The sequence below is a fragment of the Grammomys surdaster genome, unplaced genomic scaffold, assembly GCF_004785775.1.
Source record: "Grammomys surdaster isolate TR1022 unplaced genomic scaffold, NIH_TR_1.0 125951, whole genome shotgun sequence".
Taxonomy (NCBI): Eukaryota; Metazoa; Chordata; class Mammalia; order Rodentia; family Muridae; genus Grammomys; species Grammomys surdaster.
Window position 1 is genome coordinate 801,550 of NW_021620772.1, and position 9,924 is coordinate 811,473.

Below are 9,924 nucleotides of genomic sequence, written 5' to 3' on the forward strand. Positions count from 1 at the left end.
AGAGAGAGAGAGAGAGAGAGAGAGAGAGAGAGAGAGAGAGAGAGAGAGAGAGAGAGAGGTGCGCCCCAGAAATCCAAGATCAGTATATAAGTGCAATATTTGTCTTTTTCAGTCCAAATTACTTCACTGAAGATAATTTTCAGTTCCGTGCCTTTTCTTTAGGTGTCATTTTTATTTGTTGCTGAGTAAAATTCCATTGTTTATGTGCACTTTATTACTTTATCCTCCCTATGTTAATAGACATCCAGGCTAGTTCCACTTTCTATATGTTATGAATATTTAGCAATAAACATGAACGTTGAAATATATATGAGATGGAACTTACAATTATGTGGAAACAACATTAAATGTGATATTTAAGTGGCCGGCCACTGAGAGTTTAACTATGCTCCCGTGAGTATAGAGACCCCACAAATTAGAGTTGGTATTTTATGTTTGTATATTTGGTTTTGTTTTGTTTTATTCTTGCTATTATGTTTACTTTTGGGGGATAGTGTCACAAGGGTCGGGGAGTGCAGAAGGAAGGACTGGGAAATGTGTCTGATCATAATGCATGATTTAAAAGTTCCAAAGAGTCAATAAAAATGTTATGTTAAAAAAATAGTCATGATAATAACTATGTAAGTCATTAGCTCTGTGGATGTCATGTTTGTATTATCTAAATTATAAAATCCATCACTTTCCCGTCCTCATGGCTATTAATTATAATGGAGATTAATTTTAAAATGGAGCATCCAGGATGTTGTGTAGGCACTAAGAACAATTTCAAGATTGGGTGAGGGGGGCTTAGGAAGGTCTTCATACTAAATATCACTGAGGCCGAGGGAGTATTAGAGAGATAGGTTGCCATAGAATAAAGATAGGCTGGCAGGCCTTCTGCAAAATGAAAGTTATGACACAAAAGAAAACCTAGTTTCTATGCTCCCTTTAAAGATTAGATGAGCAAGCAAAGAAAAAAAGAACTGCAATGGCCTCCTGTTAAAATGTGAATTTACAGTTTACTCTCCCTAAAATCCAAATATTTGTAACTTGCATCACTGTTTTCTAGTGTGGGTGGTTTAATTGCCACATACATTTAATCTCTGTCTTGATTTAGGCTGGTTACTTCAGCTTGAAAAAAGATAAAGAATATAGAGGGAGAAAAGAACCTTTCCAGTGTCTTGCCAGTAATTCAGATTCAATATGTTGATTATGGTAGAGAAATGAATTGTAAATACTCTAAGACAATTTTCAATTTAACCTTCTGAGAAAGCAATTTCCTGGAAGAAACAAACTAATACACGCTGTCTAGACCTAATTCCCTCTCCCAGTTAGGGCTCATGTACTGTCTTAGGAAGCATTTGCAGCAGCTTATGATAATTACAGTACTAGATCAATTTGGGTTCCGCCTACTTCTTTTGTCATCTCACATTCTGATATGATTGCTAACAGGCAGTGTAAAGGCAGAAACGACCTGACAGGAAGTCAGACAAGCAAATCACAATTTAAAGTAGGCATTTGATGAAGCGAAATGACAACAGGCATATGTCACAGGATTTAAAATACAAGTGCTATGATGGGTACTGTTACTTCCCATAAAGGAAATAATTATAAAAATAGTGACAGCAAGTACGCATTTAATTTTTTATGCTAGAACTGAATGGGATACTTTTTATAGATGAGCATGTGGTACTTATATCAAATAATATATGCATAAATATGTCTGTATTTTATTTTAAATTTTCTGAGGGATTTGTGCTGGGGCTTTACCTAGGGAATGTATACATAGTAGGGCAAGCACAGGATCAAGAAATATATTTCCAGATCATATTGAAAGACTTACCTACATTTTTGTTGTCATTATATTTAAACAATTTTATGGTACGTCTTTCATCAGCAGCAGAAATCTCTTTGGGAATTTATGACAGGGTAGATGAACCCACACTAACTGGATTATGGTTCTGCTAGAGAATCAGTTTGAGCGAGGCTCGGAGTAAAATTCTGCCGAGACCCTTTTCATTAGAGACTCTGTGGTTTTGTGAGTATTACTTCTACCATGTCCTCTCAGCAGGAAACACTGCCAAGCAAATCCCTTAAGATTCTCTCAGGGTTAATGGTGAGAGAAGCAGAACCATAGGAAATGATGCCCGAGCACTCTGTATTACAATTCCTGCTCACAGGAGCATCTACATGGCTAAAGTATTATCAGGCCCCTGTCCCACCACAGTGCAGTCTAAGCATACTGTTCCATCCATAGGCTGAAAATATGAAGCACTGAATTTAGGCTCATCAGGAATAGCAGCAAATCTAGGACTCTAAAGTATTCTCTTTAGCCTTTCCACCACAGCCTTTCACTTGGTGCATTATGCCTGCTTTTCAAAGCAAGGCTTACTAAAGAGAAATATAAAACACTGTGGTTTTAAAAGCCTGAGCAAGCATAGAGTCAGAATCAGATATGGTGGGATTTGTCAGCATCATCAGATTAGGATTTAAAAAAAATATATATGAGAAAGCTATGAACTTTAACACAAGAAAGAGTGAGGAAGAAAAAGTGGGAAAATTGGAAAGAAAGAAAGCAGAAATTTTAAAAAGAAAAAAGAAAAGAAACAAGGAAATAGGGAAGAGAGAATGAAAAATGTAGACATCATAAAGGGACAATGAGTAATGGAAAGAAAGAATTTCTAAATTGATTTTAAAATAACATTAAAATAAAAACCACTGAAAGGGTGACAGTAGAAATGGTTCAAGAGTGGAGAGCACTGCCTGCTCTTCCTGAAACCCGAGCAAGGTGCCAACATCACATGGTCACTAACATACAGTTTCCGGGGATCTGACTCCCTTTTCTGGCTTCCATGGTCACCAAGTATGCATATGGTTCACAGACTTACATGCAGGGAAAATAGTCATACACATAAAATAGTTTATAATATATTAAAGGAAATAAAAATATCTCTAATGGAATTGTAATTAAATAGCAACAGCAATTTCCAATAAGAAAATGTAAAGATTAAAGAAAAGATTTAAAAATAAACATAAGAGACTATCAAGACATTTTGGCTAGCTACAGGTGATACAGGAGGTGGTTATGGGAATTCCAAAGGGAGAAATATGGAGAGAGAGCAGATACAATGCCTAAAGGAATAATGACTCACATTCTCTAACATTAATGTTAGTGTAGGAAGCTCAGAGAATACCAATCAATGTGGTAGCAGTAACAGTCACATTTACATATGCATACTAGCATGCAGAAATTACAGGTAAAGGAGCAACCCTAACAGATAACAGAAATGACATATGCATGAGGTTAGTTATCGTTATAAGTATTGCATACTCTGAGTTGCTGCAAGGTGGACTTGGGAATAACATAAAGTACTATTGCAAATATTAAGGCAACCACCAAAAATTCTAAGTGTTGCATGTAATTCTCAAAACCTGTTTGCTCTTTTGCCTGGGGCTGCCCTCTCAGCTTAGCTCTGAGATCAGGCTTCCACCAGCCAGAGCTCCTGATTTAACTCCCCCAATGGCCAGTTGGTGCCTTTCCTGAGAAAGATAGGAGCTTTACAAGGTCCCTCTACAAGGAAGGACCTGTTAGGTTGAGAGAGGAAAAAAACATAAACACATAGAATCTTTCATTAAAACCACAGAGTCAACAAAAGCTTCACACACACACACACACACACCACGAATGAAGAAGGAACAATATACAGAACAGACTTTAATATAAATATATCAATAATTTCTTTAAGAGTGGTCTAAATATTTAAAATTATAATCATATGCTATCTATAAAATATTCACTTTAAGTATAAGAATAATATGCATTAAAGTGATATAGAAAATGGAATCACCCCAAATCTAATCAAATAAAATAACAATATGAATTAAAGTCTTGGAGAAGGGAAAATTAACTTTAATCACGAAAAAATAGGAGTATCTATGCTAATATCTATTAATAGGCCAAGGTTATAGGGAAGAATCAAAATAAACCATGTTTCTTAAAACATATGAGTTCAAGAACAGCATATCTTAAAAATATGTAAGGCAAACACTGACACAATTACAAAGAAAATAGACAGATCTATAACTTGATACTTTATTCCCAGCTTCAGCAGAATGAAAGTCAGCTAGGAGTAAGTTAAGCTCACACTATTACTGATCTTGGGAATGCACAGGTATCTGTGCCTAACAAGAGACTGCACATCATTCTCAAGCTTTCATGGGACATGGAATATTTATCCATATAACTCCATGTTAAAACATTTAGAAGAATATTGTCATAAATTATATACTCCTATACTACGACTATACTAAATTAGAAATCAATACAATAGTGTGGGACTGTGAAAGGTAGCATGGTTCCTAGTTGAGCTAAGGCTAGAAGTGATGCCAGACACTAGGCCCCTGTCACTAGCCACAACCTCGGGGGATTTGTGGCCATCAGTCACATAAGGGCAACACCCCAAGCCTCCCACGTGTAGGAAAGGATGTGACCTGTGGTCAGGTAGGCTCAAGACAGATCTCTAATGCCAATGAGGTACATAGAGGCCTGGAGGGCTTAGCCAATAAGCTTTCCTTCCAGACATTCCTCCCTACAAAAGATATGTAATCTCAGGTCCACCCTGAGAAGTGGTGGTGGTTTTACACATCTAGTTTCTACCACGGGAATAAATGATTTGGAACCACAGACTGTCTCTTTTCATCGGTATCCGCTGTGGGGAGCCATGGAGAAGGTCTCTCTGTACTCCCAGCCACGAATGCCTCCAAGTCCAAGCCCAAACCTGCTGTCAAGTCAATGATCATCCCCACAGGACCAGCCCAAGCTCCTGTCTCCGCCCCTGCTCCTTCCCCGGGTCAGATCCAGCATGTGGACCTGTTTTCAGCTCTCCTGAGGCTCCCAGCATCTCCTGATGTCAGAGAGACTGAGAACACTACAGCCTCAGGCACTTTGCAGGCCCAGGGACTGATGAACCAGCTATGCCTGTCTGGTGTCTCAGACTGTGCTTTCCCACAGAGCCAGAGAGGTGTTCCAGGGCTTTCCTACTGCCCAACACCCACCTGGTGCTCAGGTAAGCGCACTAAAATTTCCCAAGTCCTGCCTTGATGAGCATTCATGCCCTCAGCAGATGTGGGACCCCCTAACCTTACACAATAATACTTGGATGTATAGGTATGAAAATGTCACAGTGAAAATTATTGTTTCGTATGTTAAAAATTATAAAAGCATTCCTAACATTAAATATTTAAACTATAAAAGAATATAAATCTAAAATTGTTATTCTCATTTCCATTTTTTGGAAAATAGAAAGAAAATAAAAATCAATCCAAAGAAAGTTGAAGATAATGACAAAAATAAGAGCAAAAATCAAGAAATGGAAAATAAAAAATAATATAGAAAATAAATTAAGCTGAATATTATTTTTAAAACAATACAGTTAATAAGATTTTATCTGGAGTAATCAAGAAAAACAAGACCCAATTTGCTAATACCAGCAAAGGCAAAGAAGGAATCACTAATGACCCAATGAATATTGTCAAAAATTATAAATCTAAAACTTTAATACCATCAATGAAATAGATCAGTTCTTCAAATAACCTGAATAAAAATCACCAAAAAAATGCATTCACTGAGCTTAAATATAAAAATAATTACTCGTGAATAGCATTCAGAACCAGAAACCACCAGAGCCAGACTCCTTTAATTAATTTTACCAAACAAATTTAAAGAAAATGAAAGAGGCTCATCAATTCCATGTAAACTCCTCCAAAGACACAGCAAAACAACAAAACAAGAACAAATAAGCTAACTCATTCCTAAGTCATCAATGCTCTAATTTTAAAATCAGAAAGACATTCCAAAACAAACAAACAAACAAACAAACAAAAACTAGAAATAAGAACACAGAAAGGAAGAAAGAGAAACAAGGAATTACAAATCAGTCCCTCTGAATAACAATAATTCAGAAAGTATATGAGCCAATCAAACTTATACTACATGACAAACCAGGATTTCTCCAGTTTAAAGGACTATAGAGCTTTTGAAAAAAGCAAATAATGTGAAATATCACATCAACAGACTGAAAATTAAATCACACAATCTCTATTGATACAAGATTTTAATAAAATTCAACACTAATCTCTGGCTAGAAACTCTGTAAAAAAAATACAAGTAAGAAGTTCTTAAATTTGAGATTAATATGAACAATAAAAGCAAAAAAATACAGCTAACATAATGTTTGGTGTTTGAAAGCTCAAATTTTTCAACTGTGATCAATAGTAATGCAAGACTCCATTCTGCATTATTATTAGAAAATCTACCTAAAGCAACACATGAGGATGAAATAAAAGTATAGAGTTTAAAGAGAAAAAAGTTAACAACACTGCACCATATCTTTGTAGACAATCATAAAAATCAAGACTACTAACTCTAGATCTAATAAGAAAAATGGAACAAGATTGTGGAACACAAAATTAATATTAGAGGAAACTGATTTCATAAACAAACAATGAGGCAGTAGATTTTTATTTTAAAAGAACTATACAATTCTGTATAATTGAACATCAAAAGTAAATTCCTAGACCTGACCTGACAAAAAATACTTATGAGAGCCACCTGAGAATAACTACAAAATTCTGTTGATAGGATAGAAGAACATGGGCATCAACATGGCCTCCAGTAACAGCACTGACTATACCAATCTTTAGAAGAGACTTAATCCAGAAAATGAACCTTTCTTCATCTGGGATATCTTGCTGTTGTTTAAAGTCATGGTGATGTGCAGTAAGGCAGCATGTCTGAGGGCTGAACCTATGAGAGCTCCAGGCTGCAGTACACCACCCTGCCCTTGGCCCAGTTCTCCTTGCCAGCACCCTGGGCACATCCATTATGCTTGTAGTAATGTTTAACATTCAAGCTGCTGCTGCAGGCTGTGTTGTCTGTGTTGCTGCTGAGGATCATGTTGATGTCCCAGTCTGTGTGGCTGCTTACTACTATTGACAAGGACGCTTCTTTTCCAGTGGTATGGATGACTTATAACTGTGACTGAAAGACATTGAAAACTTCTGTTTCAACTTTAAGAGAACCACAAAACTGGAAACAGTTGAAGTATCAGCACAGCACAGCAGTTATTGGGCTTGACCTTCAAGATGCAAGAGTTATTGAGTTGCAATGTGAATAAGTGAAACCGATAGTTTTTCAGGAAATCAAGGACTTCTGCATAACACCACAATGATGGACAGGTGTTTACATTTGCCATAACTTACTAAATGTTTCAATAACCTAATAGAAATGATAAAATTTATGTGGTTTCATTATCAATATACTTTCTTTTATGATAGGTTATGCACTCTGATACTTCATTTCAGAAGTGAGGTTGTATGAGTGTGTATATTAGGATTCTATGTTATCACCTTTTCCAAAACTGAGAGATACTGTTTTAAAGTTGGAAATTACCTCACAAAATGTATCATGTCTCAGTATTGACTAATCGTCAGTGCTACATTAGGCTTGAAATAAGTTTTGTCTTATTCCACTGTTTCTTTTACAATGCCACAAAGTCCATCTTTATTGGAAACTAAAAATGGAAAACTTAAGGATAACTTGGAGTTGAAACTACAGGCAAAGGCTATGTTTATATGATGCAGGCTATGAAGCTATACATGTCTGGCTGAGGGATAAGAAAATTAGAAATGAATTTAAAGATGTGACAGTAAACATGTGAAACAGACTAAGGAGGGAGAAAGCAATACACTTAAAAGACTTGCAAACCAAGGGAAACCAAGTAATTGTGAGAAGCAGTTAAGATAAACCTCACTACAAGTAAAGCTAAGTGGGAAGTACCTAATTTAATAGTGGAAGTGGAATTAAAATTGGATCCCAGAAAAAGTATTAAAAATTAGAAGGAAAAGTAATAATTTGAAAAAGTCAAAACTGTGTTAATGAAAATAATTATGTTTCCGAACCAGAAAGATTTAAAAAAAAGAAAAAAAAAACTTCCAAAAGTGAAGGTTACAATGACCATACTATGCAGAGAAACTGAATGCCATGACAACACAGTATCAAACATCTCTCCTTAACATTCTGTTATACATTCAGTGTTTGTATATTTATGCAAGGTTATGAATATATGAGTTTAAAGTTTAGTATCTCAAGTCACTATATATTCTTTATATTCTTAATGTTTTATGTGTAACAATTTTGAAGTCTCGGTCTTTGTTATGTTACATAAAAGCATCAGTGTCCTTATTTGTAAGTTTTCTATTCTAAAGCCCTTACTACACTAATAGTAATAGATTAACAGTAGGTGGTGGATAGACAAATAGATACATACATGCATACATACATGCATACATACATACATACATACATTATATAGATGATAGATAAATGATAGGCGGTAAAGAGATTGTAAATAAACAGATGATAGATGAAATAGAGAATAGATAGAGAGATAGATAAGAAAGACAGACAATTATAGGGAAATAAATAAAAAGATAGGCAAGCAGATGACAGATGGAAAGATGAATGATAGATCATTAATAGATAACGATAATCTATTGATGCATATCAGTGTTGTTTATGGAGCATAGTTAAGGCTCCAGCATCAAGTTTGTCACCATTTTTCCTTTACTCAACATATTCTTTTTCACATGTATTTTCAATTACATGGTTTGGATTTTCTTTTTATATTTTCTTTTCATATTAGAATGAAAGCTGTTTTATCATCACTCTTTAAACTAAAAATTTCTATTTATGGATACTCTTACTCTCAGTGTTCATCCACTCTATGTTATTAAATAAGAATCTGTGGTACATGCAGAAAACATTATCACAGTGCTTGTGTCTCCTCACACTCACTTCAGATTACTCCATCACTGCCACACTCAGAAACTGCCCCAACATGAAAACAACACTAGAATGAATTGCTGTCCCAACTGAAGAAATGTCAGTATCTGGTAAGTCTCTGCTGAGTCAAGCTCTCTTTACCCTGTACTTCTTGCTTTCAAAACTAAAAGGCACTCATGAGGATCCGATTTTCACCTCACATTTCAAGCAACAGAAACTAGGGCCGAGGCAGTACTGCTAACTACACAAAGTCAAATATCTTTAGGTGTGAAGCTTGCATGAGAATGAGACTATGTTTAGTGAGTGTTACATGCTTCAACCCATTTTAAATTCACTAGAATTTGCCTGTCAAAAAGACCAAACACAGGTTTATTGCACATCTTGGTCATACCTACCCTCTCCTTCCGTCCTCCAAATTTTTATGGAATATTCCACATACAACACATCAACCTCACAATTTCATGTTCTCTTTTTAAATTTATTTATGTTTTGTTAAGTTCCTAATCTAATTAGTGCTGTCCATCGGAAAATAAATGTGGGGTTACCCACAGAGTTATAGACAACTTACCAGTGGCCACACACTCAAATAAATTGTTCCATAACCTATAGTGTGTGGTCAGTACACACACACACACACACACACACAATTATCTAAAAATGCACATTAATATATATTTATACATATACAGTGAGAGATCGATTCATGCACGTATTCAGAGAAATGTAGTGATAGTTAAACAGCCCTGTGCTCCTGATGGGTCACACCCATGCACCAGCCCAAAAGCTGTCTAGATCCGTGAATGAAACACACACACACACACACACACACACACACGCACACTTTCTCACATGCCAGTTAATTTTAATATATCTTGAGTAGCTTAACGGCTGAACACTTCTAATCCTTCCTGCAGCTAGCAAACAATCCTCTCCGGTACTCTGAAGTTAACATCTTTAAAATCTATTTCATCTCTGCTACCCCAGACTTAGTCAGGGAAGTGAATCCATTAAAGTCCCCAACAAATAGATACATAAACACATATATGCATACATTTACACAGAGATAGTTACATACACATATGCACACCTGAAAATGCAATGCA